Source organism: Lissotriton helveticus, chromosome 4_1 (assembly GCF_964261635.1).
Source record: "Lissotriton helveticus chromosome 4_1, aLisHel1.1, whole genome shotgun sequence".
NCBI classification, from domain to species: domain Eukaryota; kingdom Metazoa; phylum Chordata; class Amphibia; order Caudata; family Salamandridae; genus Lissotriton; species Lissotriton helveticus.
Window position 1 is genome coordinate 9,363,592 of NC_136063.1, and position 23,539 is coordinate 9,387,130.

At 46.9% G+C, this 23,539-nt stretch overlaps 1 pseudogene across 1 annotated transcript in view; it reads right to left on the minus strand.

Annotated features, from left to right (window-relative positions):
• Positions 1-1,106: 1,106 nt before the first annotated feature.
• The window catches only part of LOC144826897 (uncharacterized), a 53,453-nt pseudogene continuing 31,020 nt past the window's right edge, over positions 1,107-23,539 (minus strand). Inside the window, exons 4-5 of the transcript XR_013609965.1 lie at positions 8,968-9,114; positions 1,107-1,326 (exon numbers count right to left, since the gene is read on the minus strand). The product of XR_013609965.1 is annotated as an uncharacterized LOC144826897 (transcript). The remainder of the gene's footprint in view (positions 1,327-8,967; positions 9,115-23,539) is intronic.

The following is a 23,539-nucleotide window of genomic DNA, read 5'->3' on the forward strand; positions in this document are numbered from 1 at the left end:
ATAAGACTCTGGGCTTCATCCTATTGCAGGCAAAGCATTAATAGCATTCATGGTTCATCCTCTCTTTAACATAAACTCTTCTATATAGGTGTCTATTTACCTTAGTTCTTTATACATCACCTCTCTTATTGAAAACTCAACCAACAGCTATCCATAAAAACACAGACCCACAGTAGATGCAGCAGCGTCAACTACAGTTTATTCATGTGTTCAATGTATAAAGCAGGTGTACACGTTTATGCTGTGGGTTTTGCCACATCCCAAAGCGGATCATTCCCAGGATTACAGGGTGCATTAAAATTGAGGATATGAACTCATAACTCTGCGTTCTTCTGTTTTGACATCATCAACACAATGTGCTAGATATTTTCCATGATCTGATGTTCAAAGAGGTGTTCATCTCTAAGGCTAAGAAAGAGGAACAGAGCAGGACTGTCCGGGAGCACCTGGTCTGGTCTCTCTGTCAGAAGCTGGTCAGATAGTTGGGAGCCTCCTGAGAGTGGTCACTGAGGGCCTTCAATGTGGAGAAGAAGAAGAAGGATGAACTCAAGGACAGTCGCCAGTGGCTGATTATCAATATCTTGATCCAAAACTTCCAGCTGCATCTCAGACAGGAGGGAAAACATTTCTATCTGGTTCTGGTACAGATTTGTTTATATTTGAACTGCGCTTAGTGGTGGAAAGAAAGTTATAATCTGAAGGAGTCAGACATTCAAAAATAACAAAGGGAGTAATCTGCATTTATATTTATTGGCAGGATATGCATTGATAAAACCATCCTAATTCAGGTGATGTTATTTCAAATGGAGAGATAAGAGTTGAATTCATTTTCGTCCATGGTTACAAATTAAGTCGGCATTAGTGTCCCATCAGAAGGAGCATCCTATCTGATCCCAAACCAGTATCCTTGGGTGGTTGCAGTGGCAGGGCTTCAGTCGCTCAATGCACCAAGGAGAGTTTTCCCTCTGAGGCGCCCAGGTGATATACATGGCTGAATATGAAAGCCAGTGGTACATAAACAACATGGCGGCATAAACAGTGCTATGCACATTGCTTCCTTGTATTCGGTGTCCCAGGGAGTTCTTCTGCTTCACTCTTACAGTGTTCCTCTTCATGGCAGGTACTGGTAGAGCTCTAGGAATGTTTCTACTGACTATTACTAAAGCGGCGTGAGGCGGCATCAGAGGTGTGAATAATGGCCTCACAGCTTCTTGGCAGGTACACACAGTGCTTCATCAACAAAGAGTTGGGACTGCACTTTGTAGGCTAATTCACAGTAATCTGGAGTAACACATCCTTGCAGGCTATACGGTTGCACAGTTCCACCTGCGGAAAAAAACAGACAATATTCAGTCATTAGCAAGGCTGCTGCATAAAGCTTTTCTCCATCTCGGAAAGAAATCATGCCCATCCTGGTCTAAAGTTCCCAAGATCTCAGATCGGCCGCTAACACACACTGGTCGTTGTTGAAAACTGTCACAAACGGTTTATAGATGTTCTTATGGTGGGAATTAAGAGCACTGATGGAGAGGTAACAATTTCAACTGTACAGTGTCAACAATAAATATCAATCACCCTCCTTATTTTAGGGAGATTATCTAAGGAATCATCCTATTTGTTTAATGTTTTTGAAATCTTTGTTTGCCTTTTTTCTTTATACACTAAATCTTTAACACTTTACATGTTAATTCAACTGATTTCCAAAACCCAAGAATGCTCACTTGTTTTTGTGCAAAATGTTGTAATGATCTGTACCTCATTCATTACAGAAAGTACAACTCCTATATTTTTATGTCTTTATGCTCCCTCGCCTTGGTGATGAGCCCGTCAGTGTGAGTTCACAAAACAAATCCACCCTTTTGGTTCATCATACTGCTGTCCTCTAAGCTGCCAGTGTTTTAAAGTGAGAATAAATATGAACCATCTTTCTTTCTGCGGGGGGCACAGCTAGAGCAACGCACTCCTGAGGCCTCTGTGGCTCCAATATGAAATTTGGTGGAGACTTACTGGACTTTGCACACTAGAGAAGTTGCCCAGCCTTCCCTACATTTATGGAATCACCCGGGAGAACCCATCCTCTAAAACAGCTGAGAACACACAGACATGATGACTATGTAGGTGTTGGTTCTTTTCTTGGTATTGTTGCTGGCTGTCTGTTGAGTGTGTGTCCAGTGGTGAATTACAGAACCTGCCATGGTGAGTATGTAGCTCGCTGGACTCACAAAAGTGGCCCACTGGTATTAGGAACGCTGTATAATCCCCATCTTGACCACCTGCCACTTCCTATAGACTGTAGCATCCCGTTATTTTGAAGAGTATTGATCTTGTGTGGTGTATTCTCTTGGGGTGTGCTGTATAATGAACATTTAGTCACATCAGAAAGGGAGGAATTGCAGGGACAGAAAGAATGATATAGTTTTCCATCTACTTTTGTATCATCTCATTCCCCAACAGTCAGGACAACAAAAAATATTATGAAAAGCCTTTCTCTGGATTTAAATTGATTCGGTGGGACTGAGTCGTTCTACAGTTGTAGATTGCTCCACTCTCTGTGTCTCCGGATGATTCAGAGAACAACATGGTCCCTTCTTCTACACCCAGTCGCCCCTGCTAACTCCCCCGGTGGGAACATGCCTTGCAGACATCTGTGCATGCTTTTGGCCATATCACAGGCTCTGACAACCTCCTTTCTCTCACCTGCCTCACATCACTGTGCACCTCGGCCTTGCATTTTTTACATCTTTTACTGAACCTGCCTCCTAACACAATATTCTCATATAATCCCTCGCTTCAAGGGTGTAGGAGGTGAGGGGGAAGAAGTTGGCCTCTGCCTCACCATCACTGGAAAAGCCCCTAGACGTCATCCTCAAGAAACTAACCTCCTACAGCTGTCTTTCATAGACCTTGAGATAACCGATCTTATGAAGAAGTCAAGTCCACATAGGACAGCATAAGCTTTTTTCAAGCCCGAGTGGACATAGTGGATGGGTAGCAAGTCAACGCAGATGACTGATTGGGGCCCCTTAAACTGGTCAACAATCCCACAAATATAAGTTAACCTTGAAGACTGGTCGCCCTACCTGAACATCTGCTATCATGGAAAAACAGAATGTCTAGAACGCAATGACACCAACACGTTCCTCTTGGATTTTATCCCAACTGGAAATTGAAAGGGCACATAGCATTTGTCTTATACTACTTATTCCTCTACTGTATGATCCACCAGACTTCCTCTGCTGATAGCCTGTTTTCTACATCATGTCCAAACCCCTTCTTATTATACATTATGCACATCACAGTGGACCTTTCATCAGAGACCAGCACTAAAAGGAAAGTGTTTCTAGATGTATGCCTGAACCTGGGTGTTAGATTTGGGGGTCTCTAGTTGGCACAGGTAGGTACGTGTGTGTAACAAGGCGATGCGGAGCGCTAACGAGGAGTGGTGGACTCCCGGCAATGACCCTGTTGTGCCTCCTTCTTTGCAGACGGACCCCTGGGAGACAGGACTCGAAGAACAGGATGAAGGACCCGGCGCCTTTAAGTGGGCGTTCTCAGAGGAGGAGGAGACCACTCCCCCTACATACGTAGCAACACCCGGACTGGATAAACCCCCGGAAACAGGATACAGGGGTTGTGACATCACCCCGGAGGAAGAACAGGCGAGGAGCGGCGTAGGAGAGCGTTTCGAACGGAGCGGAGGAGTAGGAGAGTACCAAGAACTGAAAGAAAACCCCGAAGAACATCCCGGAGGAGAAGACGAGAGATACGGAGTGCCTGGAGGCCAACGACCCCGCGAGCCGCCGTGCCACTCTCCCAGGGGAGGAGCGTGGCTGACCCAGGTACGGCAGCGTATGGCAGTGTGGGCGGGAAGGAAGAGTGTGTGAATAATGTACATAGACCCGCGTTTGTCTCCCGCGTCTTCCCCCCTCCTTTTGTGTCCTTTACCCCGCGTTTAACCCCCACCTCGTGTCTGCCCCTCCACCAAGTCACTGCAGGAAGCATATTGCACGTTATATTCACGGGTGCAAACTCCCCGCCTCACCTCACACGGCCCCACAGGTGCAACCCCTCCCTGAGGCCATTGAACTAACGGCGTCCTTCTGTTGGCTTCCTTTGCATGGGCTCCGGAGCGGTGTGCTGCTTCCGTGATCATCCCTTCATTCCAACGGAGGAAGACCCGAAGACCAGGGAGAAGATACCCGAGCTGCAAAGACGGATCCCAGCCAATTCGCCAGGGAGAGACTCACATTTAGGACACGGAGAACTTTAATGCTGAATACCAAACGTGTAATACCAATAAAACCCTCTTTACCCGCAAGACCTAGTGTCCTTCTCCTGCCTGGTTTGCAACCTGTCGCTTTAGTAGGACCTGATCCTCTTCCTCAAACCAGACCTGAGCAACCTGCCCAGTCTACAGTGTGACAAATAGGGATCCTCTTCTCTAGTCAGGGTAAGGGGGATTACACTCCTAAAATAACCCCTGCTCACCCTCTAGGTAGCGTGGCGAGAGCAGTCAAGGCTTTATTTCAGAGGTGTTGTAAGTTAAACAGTTGTGACCACATACAGCAACCCAGTGACAACACTACAAATGGACACCACACAGGTGTTATATAAAAAGTAAGTAGACTTTATATAGTTTCCACAAGACCATAAATCACAAAAATACACACTATGATTACTTTAAGATGGTCGTTTTTAAGCTTAATTCAGTTCAGTTCTTAGATGCAACACTCTGCGTCAATGTACCTTAAGTTGCGTTGCGCTTCCACAACAAGCAATGTTGTGGCGATGGAAAATGTGCCAAAGTTCAGATACAAATAAATAAAGAAGTGAAGATCTTCTAGATGCAGCACTCTTCTCGGGGATGCGAGAAGCTCTCGGTTCGAAGCGTGGACTACAGCGGCGACATCCAAGATGCGACGGTAGCAGCTCCAGCTGTGACGCTCTTCTCCCACGATGCGTGAAGATTCCATGCAATGCGACAACTACAGCAGCGACATCCAATATGCGCCGGCAGCAGCTCCGACGGCGGCCCGCTTCTCGAGAATGTGAGGTGTTCTTGATAGATGTGGTGCAGTGCGACAGTTCCAGCAGCGACACACTCCTACTTCGGAGTTGCGACGGCAGGCACAGCGACGTCGACACGCTCTGACCTCGTTGCGAGATTATTCTCCTAATGCGGTGCAGTGCGACAACTACAGCGGCGTCACCCTCCTTCTTCGGAGTTGCGACGGCGTCATGTTTCCTCTTCATTGCGGCACGCTTCTCTCCGAAGTGGTGCAGTGCGACCGTTCCAGCGGCGACACCCTCCTTTGGAGTTGCGATGGCAGGCACAGTGACGGCGACTCACTTCTTCTCGTTTAGTCGCGCTTCCAGCTCCTTGCAACATGCAGTACCTCAGAAGGCACAAAACAGCAGCAGGCACTTCCAAAAGAACTCTGGGGAGCTGGGGGTTCAAGTCTGTTGTCCCTGAGACTTCAGCAGGAGGCAAGCTCTTTTCCAAGCCTTTGGAGATCATTCACAAGTTGAAAGCAAAGTACACAAAGTTCCTTTCTCATTCCTTTGGCAGTAAGGCAACCTCTGCATGCCAATCCCCCAAGCAGCACTTCAGCTTGGGAATAGTCTCTCCTCAGTTTCTTCAGGTTCGTCTCCTCAGTAAAAGTTTCTTCTTGTAGTCCAAAAGTGATCTAATTTCATGGGATCAGGGTCCCAATATTTATACCCCAAAATAATTTGTTCTCTGAGGGGAGAGGGTCCTGTGCCTAGTCCAAACCAGTTCCTGAGCACTTTGTTTACCAGACTTCTCCTTGACTTTCACAGTGCAGGGCAGAAACATAATACGCCCCCCAGGAGGTGGAGCCAGCATTGTGGAAGGCAAGTACAGTCCTGGAGCACTTTGTTGACAGGACTCCTTCTCTTCTTTCAGTGTGCAAGGCAGAGACATCAGCCACTCCCCAGGAGGTCGAGCCAGACAAAGGAATACACAACCTAGCAGAGGCAGGTTTGAATGGTTAGACACGCAAATACCTACTTTCTAAAAGTGGAATTTGCAAACACAGAATATTAAAAAAAACTCACATTTCTACCATGTTCTCTGAGTCTGTTAGAATTATAAAATGTATTAATTCTAACAGCCCAGCCTCTATGACCTATGGAGAACAGGTACCCTTGCAATAGTGAAAAACGATAATGGCTGTAGTTCACTATTAGGACATGCCACACACATCAGAGCGTGTCCTATCTTATACTTACAATGCACCCTGCACTTGGGCCTACCATAGGGGCGACTAATATGAAGAAAAGGGAAGGTTTAGGGAATGGCGAATGGGTACACTTGCCCGGTCAGCGTGACAGTACCTGACTGCACGCAGGCTCTGCAATGGCAGACCTTAGACACATTTTAGAAGGCTGCTTCTGTGGGTGGCACAACCAGTGCTGCAGGCCCACTAGCAGCATTTGGATTTACACACCCTGGGTACACTCAGTGCACCAGACTAGGGTCTGACAAGTAAACCAAATAGCCAAACATGGAACCACTGATTAATACATCAACACTTGCACTGTGGCACTGGACAGCAGTGGCACAGTGCCCAAAGCATCTAACACCAGCAAAAATAAATGAGGCAACAGCAAAAAATGGAAGGGAAACCCACGCCAATGGTGCCAGGTCTAACACTGGGACATTGTTCTGTGCAGTTGAGCCCTACTAGGGGACCACAATGTTGATGTTAATCTTCATGCTGATGTTAATGCTCCTGTTTGTGATAGTATTTATGGTCACGGTTCTGGAAAAGTTGCTGTACTTGCTCATGTCTCTGTTATTGCACTTGTTCTCCTGCCTCGGGTTGGAAGCCGTCCTCTTTTCCCCATCTTTAAGAATGACTTCTATACATCATCATCCATTCATAGTTTCTCGTCTGCCATCAGTCTAGTTGGCCTGGGGTTGCAAATAAACAACTGTGCCAAAGGCCCCCTTAGCACCCACTGTGTCATTTTCTCTCCTCTCTCCCCCAGTCATGGCACCCTGAATATACTCATCTCTTGAGCGCATGACCATCATGAGTACCCCATGCCATCTTATATCTCCAAGAGGGGCATCAAAACACAAGAAACAGTTACTGTAACACCACCCGAACATACATTTACTACTCATATCCCTACCACCGTTTTGTACTTTGTATGTTCGGCATCTTTATTGGCTTAGCCTTCCTGTGGCAAATCCCCCTCATCTACCTACCTCCCGCACATGCCCTTAGATAATGTTGGGGTTCGGGCTCCCTTACACCTGTGCCATTCCTGGCACCCACAGCACCCACAAATACTGTACTCTCCCTCCCTTCTCCCCATGTCCTTGACCCTGCACACTCCCTCACCCACCTCCTACTTATTGGTGCTGTGACACCACCACAGCAGTCCACTACCAAAATACACTTGCCTTCCTGCTTCCTGCCGCATACTTCACCAAATTAGCCTGCTAATGGCCACTACCATAGCCCACCACCCCCTTACTTTCATCACTCTCAAAGTTAATGTGCTGGACTCATATTAAACAGGAAAAGATCTAAGCACTGACATTAGCCCTTTGCCAAGAGACACAGCTTTCAGCAAGGGAGGCCTAGAAACTCATTGGACTGGTGAGACGAGTCGTCTAAAGCTGCCAGACATTAACCAGTCGTGTTCCCACCGTACTCAGTGACACCATGCCGAGCTCCAAAAAATGTGGCCATTCTCATTCACAAATCCCTTCCATGTAATTTTCTAGAAAGCTGGGTAGACGATGAGGGACAATATGTGTTTGCCAAGCTCTGGACTGACACTATGGTGTTCTGCGTGGGATATGTTTACGCTCCTAAAAGTGACATGTACAGCATTCTCTCCCACCTCAACAGCCCTATCACTGAACTTTGCAAATCCCATATCGCATTGGTAGAGGATTTTTCTCAATAAGACTGTAACAATTGGTGGCCTTCTGGTAGTAGGAAATGAGCAATTGCCATATATAAAATGGCTTACTTATCTTGAGATCTGCCTGACACACACAGAGGAGGAGCAAGGCTGACTGCTGTGGGTTGTGTGAGTTACTCTTAGGAAGGGGTAGCCATGTAACTTAAACGCTTTAGCAGGTGTGTGCATCGTTTTTAACAGGCTAGAATTAACCTGACAACCTGGTTGTCGTACAGTGAAGCAGCAGCTATCTGGATACCGAGACACACACATTCCAAGGGTCAGATTTATCAAATGTTGATGCAGCGGAACTCAGAAAGACAACTACAAAATATATGGTGAATGCCAGCTCTCTCTCAGTGCAGCCTAGCGCCAGAGTAGTTACCCTTGGTTCATGGTTCAAAGGTGTCAGCATTGGAGGTAGGCTTGTTTTGGTGGATCAGGGGACACATTTGAAGGTGTTATCCTCTTTGTTAGTGTGCTGGAGAATGCAGCACATGTGGAAAGAGGAAATAATGATGGGAAAAAAGATATATATTCTTATTGTACCTCCAACGGAAAGCCGTAGCCTTTTGAAGCATTCCCTAGGAATGCAACAAAATCCATGGGCGGATGCGTGGTAACATTCATGCTCCATGCAAGAAACGCCGTCCTGGGGCAGAGCAATACAAGGAGGCCTTGTGTTGCTGCTGAATCTGACTTGAGGGTTGCTTTGCCCTTGCAGCACCATGCATACTGCAAGGGCAATGCAATCCAACTTTAATTCTAGGATCAACTGACTTAGATTCCGTGTAACAAACACTGTGGTCACTCTAAGTCTTAGTCTTGGGTTAGTTTGCCTCTGACCCTGTACAGAACTCCATTGCTTTCTTGTCTAGGTTTGCGTTTTACATATACCACCTCATCAGGGTATATTTGGTTAATGGGACATGATTTCTAATTTGAATTTGATGGAACCGAGTTCAGTGAAGATTGGTACAGAGAGAAATATAACGCATAATTATGAACATCAGTCTATCTCACCAGGTACGACTGCTTTTCCGGTGAAGATGGTGCAGGTGTCCTGCTTCCCGGTGCACTGAACTCCTCCAGTCGGTGTGCAGCGCGAGGACTAGTCAGTTAAACACTCGTCACATTTATAGCCATTCGGGGTCTGATCCACAGCAGGCACTGAAATAACACAGAACAGAAATTGAGAAGCCTAATGTATTCAGAAATGGGGTCCTAAGTCTGGGCTAAATTCTCCGACCCTAAAAACAGTAGCATTAAGCACCACACTTTGTATGAAAATAAAATAAATGTTATGTTCAACTCATGAGACACAGTTTTTTTACTTCATTTTTGCCCAGCATAGAAATTCTTTACCATTGACTGCTGTAGAAAAGGGTGTGTTTTGGTATCTCACTAGACCTCTACATTGTATCCCTCATTTACAAGAGGCCAACACTGTTGCAGCGTATCGTTTCATGACTCTCTGGTGGCACAGGCCTCTCAATCATATCTATGAGACATGGCTCTGCATGACTCTCTGGTGGCACAGGCCTCTTAATCATATCTATGAGACATGGCTCTGCATGACTCCCTGGTGGCACAGGGCTCTCAATCATATCTATGAGGCCTGGCTCTGCATGACTCTCTGGTGGCACAGGCCTCTCAATCATATCTATGAGGCCTGGCTCTGCATGACTCTCTGGGGGCACAGGCCTCTCCATCATATCTATGAGGTGTGGCTCTGCATGACTCTCTGGTGGCACAGGCCTCTCAATCATATCTATGAGGCGTGGCTCTGCATGACTCTCAATCATATCTATGAGGCCTGGCTCTGCATGACTCTCTGGTGGCACAGGCCTCTCAATCATATCTATGAGGCCTGGCTCTGCATGACTCTCTGGTGGCACAGGCCTCTCAATCATATCTATGAGGCGAGGCTCTGCATGACTCTCTGGTGGCACAGGTCTCTCAATCATATCTATGAGGCCTGGCTCTGCATGACTCTCTGGTGGCACAGGCCTCTCAATCATATCTATGAGGCCTGGCTCTGCATGACTCTCTGGTGGCACAGGCCTCTCAATCATATCTATGAGGCCTGGCTCTGCATGACTCTCTGGTGGCACAGGCCTCTCAATCATATCTATGAGGTGTGGCTCTGCATGACTCTCTGGTGGCACAGGCCTCTCAATCATATCTATGAGGCGTGGCTCTGCATGACTCTCTGGTGGCACAGGCCTCTCAATCATATCTATGAGGCCTGGCTCTGCATGACTCTCTGGTGGCACAGGCCTCTCAATCATATCTATGAGGCCTTGCTTTGCATGACTCTCTGGTGGCACAGGCCTCTCAATCATATCTATGAGGCCTGGCTCTGCATGACTCTCTGGTGGCACAGGCCTCTCAATCATATCTTTGAGGAGTGGCTCTGCATGACTCTCTGGTGGCACAGGCCTCTCAATCATATCTATGAGGTGTGGCTTTGCATGACTCTCTGGTGGCACAGGCCTCTCAATCATATCTATGAGGCCTGGCTCTGCATGACTCTCTGGTGGCACAGGCCTCTCAATCATATCTATGAGGCGTGGCTCTGCATGACTCTCTGGTGGCACAGGCCTCTCAATCATATCTATGAGGTGTGGCTCTGCATGACTCTCTGGTGGCACAGGCCTCTCAATCATATCTATGAGGTGTGGCTTGCCTTACTTTACTTCAATGAGCCGTTCCATGGATGTTGCTGCGGGTGTTCCCCCTCAACACCCATGGAATCTGACACTGCCCCTGGTGCAGCACCAAAAGGCCTTCCCAGAGTGTTTTTCACCCTTTCAAAGTGTGCTGCCTTCTGCAGCAAACATAGAATGAATAAAACGGCCTCGCGTGAAAGTTTTTGTGCAGGAAGGTGCCTCTTACTGCATAAAAACAATCATGTCAACAACATAGCCATACTTGTACCATGGTGCAAAACTGCCTGTGTTTTTGCTTGAGTACTAATTGTGCGCCAGCTCTAGCTGAAAGGAAAGGAATGCGCCATATTGTGTAAATACAATGGATTCCTTCCCCTTCGAATGGGCATAGGGCAGAGCAGCAGAATGACTTGCACCGCTGTCCTATGCCAATTCTTTGTAAATTAGGTCCTGTATCTCCCTGTCTGGGGGACTTGAGGCAAGAATACAACTGTATATCAGCCGTGCTCCAGCATGCAGTGTACCCTTGGGTTTTAAGGGAACCCTTAGCGGAAGAAGCTAAGATTAGGCGGCATGCCTTAGCGTGTATAATGGCTCTAAACTCTACTGCATGATTCTTGGTTTTAAATATTGACTGTAAACAGAAGAACTTTCCCTTGGTGGACACACTTCATTTGAATAACCACTATACTCATAGAAGAATACCCATCTAAACACTGTGCTTAGCACACTATTATATACCCACACACAGATTATATCATTAAGAAGTTTATTCTTATTTTTATATAAAAAAGGACAAAAGGTCTTATTTTCAAATTTTCACCTTAAAAAACAACAGCCCAGTTTGTGCCCACAATTAAAAATTCACAATTTAATCAACACAATTGTATATACATAAATGGTTTAAAAGTACATTGTTTTACAAAACATTGTTCATCCACACACATTTCTAAAAAAGACAATACATTTCACAAAAATGGGGGGAGAGACATACACAGACGTAATGATTAGTCATTCAATATTGCACATCTGAGAACCTAAGAATCTCAGAATCTAACCCTGGGCCCTTTTTGATTTTGTCCGTGAATAAGATCTGAAGGGGCAAGATGGCCGCCGAGGCGCTGCGGGAGTAAGTCGCACTCAGACCCCTCTCCTGCTGATGAGTAAAACTCCAGGCACTAATGGATAACCTCAAGCAGCATGCAGACCACAGTTTTGATTTGCCGAGGAGGCTTTACTAACTCTGTAAAACTATTCAAGAAAGCAAAATCGTGGTATCTCAGAATCCTTAATGTATTGATGGCAGAGATGGCCACGAGAGGAAAAGAGAAAACACAGCAACAATTACCTATGTCGAGCGCTACAACCAACAAAACATCTCAAAAGGAAGTAAACAGATCGGGCGCTATTCCCAAAACAAAAGCGCCACCTAACAATAAAAAGATAACCCCCACGGTCTCCACCTTAACAAAGACACAGCTACGGAAACTGGAGAAGCTGGAGAAAGCCGGAGAAAAGGAGAAAATGCAAAACCAAAATAAAGACATGAGAAGCGCTAGCAATGCGCCAGGGACACGGGATGCAGCGGAAAGAAAGAGAAACGATACCGTCTACAAACAGCCTTCGGTGTCCGAGGCTTTTGGTACCAGGGCGAGGGCGGAGGCACCGGGAAGCCTTGGAGCGCCAGGAAATCTGCAAGAAGCGCCGGTCATGCCGCCTGCAGACTCAGGCTCAGCGCAGAACGTCCTCGAGGACGCAAGCCAAAGCGTTGCCAGGCAACCGGAATCCACGGAGCTCACGCTGCCTGCGGAGCCGTCGGCGGAGTATCAGACAGTAGCACAAGCACAGTCAGACGGCGGCGGCGCTTCGGAGCAAGCACAGACGCTGGAGCCACAGGATCACGACCCGGCTCAAGAGGTGAGAGAGACAAGCAGTGGGGGTTTGATGTCAAATACAGGGCAAATGCTCGAGGCCCTTAAAGAAGTAGAAAAAGAAATTCGGGAAGAGCAGCTTCAAGTCATGGACAAAGATAATATTGCACAGGAGATATACGATGGCAATATGGCAGAGGCGGCTTGCGCTGAAGGGGCTGAAGGGGCTGACGGCGATGGGTTCTTCTCTATCCCTGATGAAACCGAGTCAGAACCAGAGTCACTATTAGCAAGTAGTGAGGAGGAAAAAGGCTCATCAGGCTTACTCTCAAGCTCTGAGGATAGCGACTCTTCTAGGGGGAGAGGCACGCAAAAGAAGTGCAAAACAGTAGCCAGGAGAGCAGGCTCACCCCAGAATATGCATAGGGGAACAACTAAAAGGCTAGTGTGGGACTATTCCGCTACCTCTAGCATATATAAGGAAGAGGAAAAAGAGTCACAAAACGATGGAGGGAAGCTGGACTTAATGTTTGCCACACTGAAACAGATACAAATGGAGGCAAGGGCGGAAAGCCGAAGAGCTAGACACGACACAAAAAAAATCCAAGCCTCAATTAGGAAAATAAATAAAAAATTTGAAGAGGTGGAGGAAAGAGTCACCGAAGTGGAGGAAAGAACTGGCCGCTTAGAAGACGAAGTAAATGAGTGGCAAGCGTCTAAAGAGGGTCAGACTAAGGCCGTGGAAGATCTGCAGTGGAAGGTGGAGGATTTGGAGAACCGCCAGAGACGGAATAATGCTAGACTTCTGGGAATTGAGGAAGGGATCGAAGGCCAAGACCCCAGAGGCTTTGTGGTCAAGTTGCTAAAAGGAGCATTCCCGGAGGTATCATGGAACTGGGAACAAGAGGTACAGAGGGCCCATAGGTATCCACTCTTTGTGAGGAAAAATCATAAGGAAGGTTCGGGATCACTACCTAGGGCTATGCTAGTATTTTTCGGAAACTACCTGGCAAGACAAGAACTTATGGAGAGAGCCAGGCCTGATGCCAAAAAATCGGTGGAAGGGGTGACTTTTTTTGCGAGACCTGACTTTTGCCACATAACAGTGGAGAGGCGATGGAGGCTACGACAGCTGATTAATGAGTTTCAGTCCCATGGAGCAGAGGCATATTTAATGTTCCCAGCGAAATTGAAGGTCATAGTAGCAGGTCGAACTAGAATGTTCTTTTCGGAAATAAAAGCGGGAGAATTTTTGTCAGAACTAAAAGAACTAAAAGAACAAAGAGGGTCCAGAAGGAAATAATTAAGGATACCGGATCACGCCTGATAGGAAATGTAGGAGGTGATGAGAGGGCAGGGGAGGGGGTGCGACTCTACAGCGATAAGCGGACACGCATAGGTCAGGGATGACCTATTTGCCTGTCACAGGGGGGGAGCCTTCGGGGTGGGGGGCTTTAAAGGGGGGGGGAGAGGGAAGGGAAGAAGTCATGGTTGAAAGGTGGTGGTGTAAAATAATACAGATTTGTAAAGTTTGGAGTGTAGCACTTAAAGAAAGCATAGAAAAAGACAAAAATGTAGATGTGGAGATGGTAAATCCTAAGCTAGAACTATGGCAGTTAGGATAATGTCGATTAATATCTGTGGGCTGAATAACATGGAAAAAAGACAGAAGTTATCTTCACTGCTGCGATACTGGAAAATAGACATAACCTGTATACAGGAAACACACATAGCAGCGGAAGAGAAGTTCCTACTTGGCCAAATGGGATTTGAGATTCTTGCTAGTACAGGCCAAGAGGGAAGACATAAGGGGGTGGCAATTCTGGCCAGAAAAGGAGTAGCCCAAATTAAGAAGAAAAAAGAGGATTCTGATGGAAGATGGGTGATACTAGACATAGGAACAGCCATGGGAAGATGTACTTTGGTCTCGTTATATGGTCCAAATGATGATGATCCGGCATTATTAGATTTTATTGATAGGGAATTAGCCTTGTGGCCAGAGCCAGTGATCTGTTGTGGGGATTTCAATATCAATGGGCTGAATGGAATATTAGAGGCAAGTGGAGGTATATATCAGGGAAGAAAAAAAAAGGTGTATAAATCTGCACTAAACCTTGCTAGACATAACTCGCTGGTGGATATATGGCTGGAATCTAATCCATTAGGCACTGGTAGCACTTTTTACTCAGCACCCCATCAAACAGTAGCTCGACTGGACTACTTCTTTATCTCTAGCTCTTTAGTTAGTAGGGCTAAAATAGAATGTCTTCCAAGAATAATGTCGGATCATAATCCGTTGGTATTAAGTCTAGCTACGACACAAAAAACAGGAAAAGCTAAATCAATATGGACATTTGAGAGAGGTTTGTTGAAAGAAGAGGATTATATTGTAAGGATGAAAGAATGGATGACTCAATTTTGGGATATAAATAGATACTCAGCCCCGGCAGATATGGTCTGGGACAGCTTTAAAGCGGGAATAAGGGGAGAGACACTGAGCTACACATTACGAAGAAATAAAAAAGAAAAGGAAAAGGTGGAAGAGGAAATCAGAACTCTGAGCGAGCTGGAAAACATGTTATTAGATGCAATAGAAAGACAAGAGCCTATCGACCAGATATTAGTGAATATAGAGGCGCAGAAGGCGGAAACAGGGACTACCTTGGCACAAAAAACAGCAAGAAAATACCTAGCTAATAAAGAAAAATGCTACGAATATAACGAGAGGGTGGGGCACTTGCTTGCAATAAGAACTAGACAAACGTTAGCTGCAGGGGAGATTAAAGAAATCAAGGACGATAATGGGGTAATCGTTAATAAAGTTGAAGAGGTACAGGAGGTGTTCAGAAGATTTTATGAGAGGCTGTATGATCAGGATAAAAATGATGGAGAGATAGAGATGAAAAGCCTGGAATATCTAAGGGAAAGTATACAAGAGGGACTGAGCATAGAGGAAAGGGACAAATTGGATATGCAGCTAACGGTGCAGGAGATAAGGGACGCAATATTCAGCTTACCCTCTGGCAAAGCAACAGGCCAGGATCAGATCCCGGTAGAGTTCTATAAAATTTTTTGGGAGGTATTAGCTAAAGATATTTGGTCAATCTGCTGCCTGGCACAGGGAGGCAGAATAGTTCCTCAATCTTGGGCGGGCGCTGATATAATTGTCATATTAAAAAAAGACAAACCCCCCACTGAGCCGGGTTCTTACAGACCTATCACTCTGCTCAATGCCGATGCAAAAATATTCTCTAAAGCATTGGCTAATAGACTGAGTAAGGTGATAGAGAAGGTGGTGTTCCCTACGCAGCATGGGTTTATACCCGGGAAAGGAACTACCGAACATATCAGACAGCTGATTACCATTCTGGATGCTGAAGCAGCCTCGGGGGACCCTGTCGCGGCTATCTTTTTGGATGCTGAGAAGGCTTTCGACAGGGTCTCTTGGGTCTACCTATGGAAGGCTATGGAGTGGGCTGGTATTGGTCGAGGGTATATAACCGCAATCCAGGCATTATATAAACATCCTAGTGCTAGGATACGCATTAATAGATCATATTCCAACGCAGTACAGATCAGACGGGGAACCAGGCAGGGATGTCCAGCTTCACCCCTATTATTCGCAATTTATTTAGATCCCTATCTGAGAAGGCTTACAAAAAATAGGAGGATTAAGCCAGTTTTTTTGCATGGAAAGAATTATAAAATATTTGCTTACGCAGACGACGTGGCTGTTATAACACCTACACCAGAGGAGTCATTGGCTGAGATAGAACAGGAGGCAAGAAAGTTTGGAGAGGTGTCAGGATATTCAATAAATAAGGGAAAAACACAAATAGTTCAGAATAGACATACTACATTTGTAGATGTAAGAGTTGTCTCAGACACAAAATACCTGGGTATTAGGGTGACAGCGGAAGTGGGAAAGTTAGTAGAGATAAATATGGAACCATTATTAGACAAAGTCAAAACCAATTTGGAAAGGGTCAATAATTTACACTTGACTCTCATGGGTAGAATTAATTTTGTTAAAATGGTTACTTTTCCGAAATTTTTATATTTGTTTAGGGCAATTCCACTTTTTATTGAAGGGATATGGTTTAATAAAATAGAATCAGTAGTTAATAAACTAATCTGGGCACAGGGGAAGACACGTAGGGCATATCGTTTTTTAACTCTGTCACGGGGGAGGGGAGGATGGGGAGCACCTGACTTTAGATTTTATTACTGGGCAACAGCTCTACAATACTCCAAAGGACTACTAGGTGGAAGTGCTCAGGAGGAGGAGGAGGGGAGAAAGGGTCCGGCTAATGTATATGAAGCCCTCTTAGGCAATGCGGCAGAAAACGCCTTAGTGACAACAGTGGACTTCGCATATTTTAAGCATACAAAATTTAAGACCCTGAGTGCGATTTATAAAGTCTGGAAAGCAATAAGGAAAAGACTGGGACTGGGAAGGTATAACAGGTATTTAAGGCTTTATAGGAACAACGATCTTCCAATGGAAATCTTCCGTGACACAGTTATGAGGGAATGGGATGTAAAAGGGATTAAGAAACTGGGGGACCTAATGGATGTAGAGGGGGTAATTTTAACATTCCAAGATATACAGCAAAGATACAACATACCTGGGAATAACTTCTTTAAATACCTTCAAGTGAGGAGTTACTTTCACACAAAAACAGGGGGTGTAGGAGGGATGAAGAGCTGTAGGATAATGGAATATCTGGGAAGCAGCCTTGCATGCTCAATAAGACAGCTGTATGCAGAGCTCCAAGTCTATAAGATAGACGATAGAGAAAAATATAGTAATAAATGGAGAGAACAGGTAAAAGCCCGACCGGAAGATCTACAAACTTCATTAGATTATGGTCGAACTATTTTATGCTCAGCGACACTTCAAACTCAACATTATAAAACAGTTTACTCATTATATTTCACACCAGCCAGAATAGCCAGTTGGGGCGGCTCCTCTGGAATAACGTGTCCAAGGTGTAACTCTACAGAGGCTAATATAACACATATGTTTGCAAACTGTCCACAATTGTATACTCTAAAACTGGCGATAGAAGAGTTTCTGGATAAATCACTGGGAATACAAACAAAATTAACTGAGGAGCTGATAATCTTGGGGGTAAGCCTAGAGGTAAATATAACTTATCCAGAATTTTTATTCATGGTCACTGCAGTATTTAGGATAATTGTAGCTGAAGCATGGAAGGAGAAATCTGCACCGTCATTTCAGACGTGGGTAGCAAGACTACTATCTACATACAACCTGGAGAGGGCCATATACGATAGAAGAGGAAGGAAGGCAAAAGTTCTGGGGGATAAGATATGGCTACCTATTGAGAAATGGAAATGTAGGAACTCTGTCTCTGATAGTAGTGGAGAAATTTGTTAACCCTATAAGGTTTATGGAGAGAACGTAGGACGTAGTATTATTTTGAAGCTTGGTGGTCTTGGCTGCATATATTCATGGCTGTCTTGTATATGCATTTTGGTTCTCTTCTCTTTTGTTTTGTTTAAGTTCTTTTTTCTTTATTTTGTTTATCTTTTGTTTTGTTTATTTGTTTGTTAATACAAATCTGTATTTGTTGCAAATGACTAGGTAATGTTGTAAACACACCGGATGTAAAAGAAAAATGTGGGGGGGGGGAAATTTTGTCTGAATAAAGATATTTAAAAAAAAAAAAAAAAAAAGAAGTTTATTCTTATTTTTATATAAAAAAGGACAAAAGGTCTTATTTTCAAATTTTCACCTTAAAAAACAACAGCCCAGTTTGTGCCCACAATTAAAAATTCACAATTTAATCAACACAATTGTATATACATAAATGGTTTAAAAGTACATTGTTTTACAAAACATTGTTCATCCACACACATTTCTAAAAAAGACAATACATTTCACAAAAATGGGGGGAGAGACATACACAGACGTAATGATTAGTCATTCAATATTGCACATCTGAGAACCTAAGAATCTCAGAATCTAACCCTGGGCCCTTTTTGATTTTGTCTACAGGATAGATTCGTTCTCTTGATTGCGCAGAGGTAGCGTTGACGCGTTTCAATGGCTATTCCAGATGTACTGCCATCTTTATCAAGACTGGATGATTAGTCTCTCCTAATTTCTGGGCACTTGGTTGCACTGACACAACCTCATATGCAGATGATACTCAACTGAATCTGGCCCTAGACAAAGACACAACTAAAACAGAGCTTAATTTCAAGCGATGTATGGCAGAGGCCATCCTGTGGATGAGCCTCGATCATCTTAAATGCAATACAGATAAAACTGAGATCCTATTGGTAGGGAAGGACAATCCCTTCCACCCGAAAGAATGGTGGACAGAAGATGCAACTGCTCCACCTAATACAGTAGAGATCGCCAAGAACTTGGGGGTAAAATGTGATGTCGCTTCCTCTTGTTTCAGCCACAAGCTATTGCAGGGGCAGGAATGTGCTGCAACCTTATAAAAACCCTCAAAAGGGTTTCCAATTGTATTCCTACTCTGCAAGGAAGACCATAGCTGTAGCACTTTTCCTATCTTGATTAGACTACTACAATAGCCTTTTCGCAGGAGCTAACAAAAATGTTTAAAAAAAGCTACAGGTTGTACAGAATGCAGTGGCCCAGTTGGTGCTGAAAATGCCACCTGGGCCCTCGGCCACTACAGCCCTCAAAACTCAGCACTTGCTGCCCATCGCAAATATAATAAAATTCAAGCTCCTGGTAATCACTTTTAGAGCCATTAAAGATTCCGGGTCTAAATACCTAGTGGCTACGTTCCTCATTATACTACTGCTAGGAGACTCAGATCCTCCACAGTGAATTTTCTTAACCTCCCATCTTTAGGTATAAAACTAAAGGAGGAAAATCTGTTGCAGTCTAGGGAACAAGAGCATGGAACCTCATAACTAAGGGTGATAGAATCAAAAGCCATATTTAGTAAAGCACTGAAAACATGTTTTTTCTGGCCCACGGATGCATTCTGTTCCTCACTCGTATAACGGGAACACTTCTCTTGCCTATCTGATCAACTTTGCTTCTTCCGTATATTGCCAGGATTCCCTCTTTGGAGTGACAGCTGCGCTCTATAAATATTGAAATCAAATCAAGTAAAAAGTGGTGAGTGTTTTTTTAACTCACCCATTTGCACATCCGTCATGCAACAACAGAGACATTTTAGGGCATGGACAAAGTAGGCTCATGACCTCAGCCATCAGACAATAGAAGGCACCATTAAGAAGTATTGATTTCATCTTCCAAAAAAAAAACAACGTTATTAAGGAGCATGTTGTTTGTTTTTGAATTTCCACTCCCTCCTTGACATTTTGAGACTATAAGCAAATGTAGAGCTAACTGGCACATGTAGACTTGCCTTGTTATGTGGAGAAGGGACGCAGTAGTTTGCCACTTCCTCTTCTTGTCTAGTTTCTCTTTTAAAGCAGCAGCTAATGACCTCAGTGTCTCAAATACATTCAGACAGTAGTGAGGAGAAGGAAGTAGGCACTGGGGGAATGGCAGCTTTCTACTGGTGCTTGAAGGAGCCTCTCTTTTGGTGTCCCACTGAGGACTCAAACACATGTGGGGTGGGGGTCAGTTACTCAAACTTGAAATCAGGTGGTGAGCGGGCCCCTTGGAAGCCCTTGACAGAGCACTTGGAGAGTAGGGAGAGGATCAGAGGCAGAGGGCCGGATGCCTGAGATCCCTTGTGAGTGGCCGGTGCTGACCCTCTGATGTCATCTAAGTCTGGGCCTGCCTAATGAGGACGGGATGGAGGCCATGGTGCGGCCCAGAGGCAGGTGAGCCCCTGAGTCATGGGAGTAGAGGTCTGTTGTGCAGGTGGTCCCGTGTAATGTAGTCCAGCAATATGGGTGTCCAGTAACCATAAAAGTGACCTTTGACCCTGCACGGTCCTCCTGTGCAGCTGTCCGCCTGTGCCCTCGCTGCTGCTGCCACCCGGTAAGCTCTCCTGTGCCTGCCGCTTCTGTGCCTCTGTCTCGTGCCCTGTTGTTGCCCCCTTCTCCTCTGTGCCCCGTGTGCCCCCGTGATTGTGGCTGTTTGCCTCTGTGCCCCGTATGCCCCCGTGATTGCGCCTGTTTTTTGCTCTGTGCCCCGTGTGCCCCCGTGATTGTGCCTGTCCTTTTGTGACCCCCCCGGTCCTCCTTCCCGCCACTGCGTCCCTGCGGCTCCGCCCCCCACTGCCCCATTTCGCCATACCCGCTCCCGGGTTCCCAGCTGCTACTCCCTCCCACTACCCCTTAAATGGAGGCCATGGGCGCGCCGAAGGCGTGCCTAAGGCAAGCCCATCTGCGCCTGTCCATGCCTGGACCGCACCCAGCGCCAGGACCCCTGGCCCCGACGATGCTAGCCCACACGACGGACTTATGATGCCGCCACCATCCGCGCACTCAACGCCGGCCGGAACCCCGCCTTCTACCGAGCCATCCCGAAACACACCCACGGACCCTTCACCTGCCAAGCCTGCAGATTCACCTGCCTCCAAACCTCCCCTGCACCCGCCAAGCCAGGCACCAGCAACAATCACCTCAAGTGCATCCTGCTCAACACCCGCTCCGTCCACAGACATGCCGTCAAACTCTGGAACCTCCTCGACACAACATCACCAGACGTCGCCTTCCTCACAGAAACCTGGATAAATGCCTCCTCAGGCCCCAACTTCGCCATAACCATCCCGGATGGCTCCAAGATCACCCGGAGGGACCGCGTCAACCAAACCGGAGGAGGCATCATCATCGTCCACAGAAACACCATCCGAATCATGACCAACTCCAACGACACCCTCACCACCGCCGAGCACCTTCACTTCCAGATACACACCGACCCCAAGACCACCCTCAGAGGCACTCTCCTCTACAGACCCCCGGGACCACGCACACAATTCAGCGAAGCCATCGCAGACTTCGTCAGCCAGCACGCCCTAACCTCCTCAGACTACATCCTCCTACAGGACCTCAACTTCCACCTGGAGAACAACAATGACAGCAACACCGCAGCCCTGCTGGACAACCTCACCAACCTCTGACTCAAGCAACTGGTGAACACCCCCACCCACTATGCCGGCCACACGCTAGACCCCATCTTCTCCTCCAGCAAGCACATCTCCTTCAGCCACTCCACCGGACTACACTGGACAGATCACAGCTGCGTCCACTTCAACTTCAGGAGGACCACGACCCACCACCACCCGCAACAGGTACCCCGCAGAAGCTGGAGCAAGATCACCACCAGCTCACCACCTCCCTTAGCCAGAACCCTCCCACCAACACGAAGGACCCCAACGAAGCAGCCCACAACCTCACACAGTGGCTCACCCACTGCACCGATGACCTCGCACCACTGAAGAACCCTCCCAGCAGACCCGGCAGCAAGAAAGCCTCGTGGTTCACCAACGACCTCAAACACTCCAAGAAAACCTGCCGCACCCTCGAGAAAGCCAGGCGCTACAACCACACAAAAGAAAACATGACAGCTCTCAAGAACGCCACCCGCAAATACCACCAGTTGATCCGCACCACCAAAAGGACAACATTCAAAGAACGACTGAACAACAACACCCAAAACAGCAAGGAACTGTTCAGCATCGTTAAAGAGCTCTCCAACCCCAGTGCCTGCAACAACGACATCACACCCTCGCAAGACCTCTGCGACTCACTCGCCTCGTTCTTTCACCGCAAGATAGCCGACATACACAATAGCTTTGGCGCACAGACCACGCACCCAACCACCGAACCAGCACCCCCCCACCACCACCCTCTGCACTTGGATCCCAGTCAGCACCAAAGACATCACACGCACGATGAACACCATCCACTCCAGCTCCCCAACCAAACCCTGTTCATACCTCATCTTCAACAAATCCGACTCCATCATCGCACCCCAACTCCGGGACATCATTAACAGCTCCTTCGCATCCGCCACTTTCCCGGAGAGCTCGAAACATGCTGAGCTCAGCGCCCTCCTGAAGAAACCCACGAGGACCCCACGGACTTCATGAACTTCCGCCCCATCTCGCTCCTCCCTTTTCCTGCCAAAGTCATTGAGAAGACCGTCAACAAACAACTCTCGCCTTCCTTGAGACAACCGGATCCCTCGACCCCTCGCAGTCCGGTTTCCGAGCAAACCACAGCACCAAGACCACCCTCATCGCAGCTACCGACGACATCAGGTCCCTGCTCAACAACAGGGAAACAGCTGCCCTCATCCTCCTGGACCTCTCAGCAGCCTTCGACACCATATGCCACCGCACCCTGATACAGCACCTCAGCAAAACCGGAATCCAAGGAACAGCCTTGGAGTGGATCATCTCGTTCCTCGCCGGAAGAACCTAGAGAGTCCGCCTTCCCCAGTTCCGATCCGCGGCCACCGAAGTCATCTGCGGCGTTCCGCAAGGATCCTCGCTCAGCCCCACCCTTTTCAGCGTCTACATGAGCCCCCTTGCAGCCATCGCACGCCAACACAACCTAAACAACATCTCCTATGCTGACGACACCCAGCTGATCCTCTCCCTCTCCAACGACCCCGCCACTGCCAGAGCCAGCCTCCAGGAAGGAATGAAAGACGTCACGGAATGGATGAGGCTCAGCCGTCTGAAACTGAACTCAGACAAGATGGAAGTCCTCATCCTGGGACCATCCCCCCCTACCTGGAACGACTCCTGGTGGCCCCCTGCCCTGGGCACCGCCCCCAAGCCAACGGACCATGCACGCAACCTGGGCTTCATCCTGGACTCATCCCTCACGATGACCAAGCAAGTCCACGCCATCTCATCATCCTGTTTCAACACCCTGCGCATGCTCCGAAAGATCTTCCGGTGGATCCCCACCGAAACCAGGAAGACGGTCACCCAGGCCCTTGTCAGCAGCCGACTGGACTACGGGAACACCCTCTACACTGGAACCACAGCCAAACTCCAGAAAAGACTCCAGCACATACAGAACGCTTCTGCACGACTCATCCTGGACATCCCCCATCACAGCCACATCTCTGCCCATCTGAAAGACCTGCACTGGCTCCCCATCAGC